The sequence below is a fragment of the Triticum aestivum genome, chromosome 3D (genome assembly GCF_018294505.1).
Source record: "Triticum aestivum cultivar Chinese Spring chromosome 3D, IWGSC CS RefSeq v2.1, whole genome shotgun sequence".
Taxonomy (NCBI): domain Eukaryota; kingdom Viridiplantae; phylum Streptophyta; class Magnoliopsida; order Poales; family Poaceae; genus Triticum; species Triticum aestivum.
Genome location: NC_057802.1, coordinates 14,719,611 through 14,721,930, shown reverse-complemented (window position 1 = coordinate 14,721,930; position 2,320 = coordinate 14,719,611).

Genomic DNA, 2,320 nt, shown 5'->3' with positions numbered 1-2,320 from the left:
CGGAACCCTCTGGAACGTTCCGGTGGCTTCCCGGTACAATACCGTAAAAAACAGACTTTTTCCCGGAACCCCGAGAACAACTTTCCATATATAAATATTTACCTCCGGACTATTCCGGAGCTCCTCGTGACATCCCGGATCCCATCCAGGACTTCGAACAACCTTCGGATTTCCACTATTAATATCTCAATACTACCTTGGCGCTACCAAACGTTAAGCGTGCGACCCTACGGGTTCGAGAATCATGCAGACATGACCGAGACTCCTCTCCGGTCAATAACCAATAGCGGAACCTGGATGCCCATATTGGTTCCTACATATTCAATGAAGATCTATATCGGTTGACCAACGATGTGAAGGATTCAGACAATCCTGTATGCAATTCCCTTTGTCCGGCAATATGTTACTTGTCCGAGATTCGATCGTCGGTATCTCCATACCTAGTTCAATCTCGTTACGGACAAGTCTCTTTACTCATTCCGTAATACAAGATCCTGTGACTAAACTCATTAGTCACATGAAGCTTCTTATGATGTTGTGTTACCGAGAGGGCCCAGAGATATCTCTCCGTCACAAGGAGCGACAAATCGCTGTCACGATCCATGCAATCCAACAGACACTTTCGGAGATACCTGTAGAGCACCTTTATGACCGCCTAGTTACGAAGAGGCGTTTAATAGCACACAAGGCATTCCTCCGGTATCCGGGAGTGGCAAGATCTCATGGTCTAAGAAACTGATATTTGACATGAAGAATACTATTGCAAATAACTAAACGATCTGATGCTAAGCTTATGGTTGGGTCTGTCCATCACATCATTCTCCTAATGATGTGATCCCATTATCAAATGACAACTCATATCTATGGTTAGGAAACCATAATCATCTTTGATGAAGGAGCTAGTCTAGTAGAGGCTTACTAGGGACACGGTGTAGGTTATGTATTCACACATGTATTTAATTTTCCGATCAATACAATTCTAGCATGAATAATAAACATTTATCATGAACGGGAAATATGATAATAACCATTTTATTATTGCCTATAGGGAATATTTCCAACACATTCAAAAGAGGGTGTCATCCTACCACCGCAAGTTCGTGATCACCCTGAGGATCATCATGAGGGGTTAGTATATACCAGCTCACCGAAATATACAGACCATGAGATTGTTTTCAAGCCCTAGCTATACAAAATGTACGTCATCATCGTCGTCCTTGTCACCATCGCCATTGTTGTTGAGGATCATGCACGCGATAACCAGCAACAAGCTCTAGTAGTAGTGCTTGCCCAGCCAACTCCTGAGCCAGAGCACCCTGTGGGAGTCTGCGATGGCAACAAACCCAACACCCTAGGCCTTGTTGTCGAGCAGGTGTCTCAGAGCTACCATGATTGCCTCATCGCTGAAGCCACCTTGCTCCATGACGGCGTTTTATACGTCAGGATGGACGTCGATGGACTTGCTCTCCCTAATGGCGATTGCCACCTCCTTCACGGTCCCAGTCATGCTGGTGAAGACACTGATCTCCTCCTCCATGAGGCCGCCCCTCTTCCTCTTCCTATTGACCATAGGGACATGCTCAAATGGCTTGTCAGGGCCATCAAGGACTGCCTCTTTGTCCGGGATGCCTGGGAACTCAGGCATGGGAGAACCGAGAGGCTCACCAGAGCCCACGGCATGCTTGCCGGTTGCCAGGCCGAAGGAGAACATGTGATGCATCTGGTTGTAGTTCTGGATGGGTGTGTTGAGGAACTCAGCGTCTTTGGGTGGTCCTAAGAAAGAAGCACAGGTGTTGTTACACTACAAAAAAAGACACATTCATGACATTTTGGGCCGAATGAATTTTTTTCTGTCATACATATGACACTTCTATGACGATAATTGTGACAAAACCCGGTATCATCATAGATGTGGTGGGCTCCTACTTCTATGACGAAAAATCATGACAGAAAATGGGCTTTTCGTCCTGGGCAGGCCGGAGACGCAGCTGCATGACATTCTTTGGGCCGTCCATGACGGAAAAAACCATGGTAGAAGCGAGGGGGAGGAAAATTTCGGGGAGTTCCCGGTTACGGTGGGAGGTCGGGGGCCGAGCGATGCGTGTTTCTCTCGTACACGTACGCGCGTGTGTGCGAGGCGTTGGCTCTAACTGAACCCGAGAGAGGCGTTGGGCTCTAACTGAACCCGAGCGATTGCACTGCAGGTTACGCGTTACTAAACCCGAGCGATCGATCGATGGCTGTTAACTGAACCTGATCGAGCGATTCCTTCGCCACCGCTGCTAACTGAAGTTGATCGATTGGATGAACAGTGAGCGTT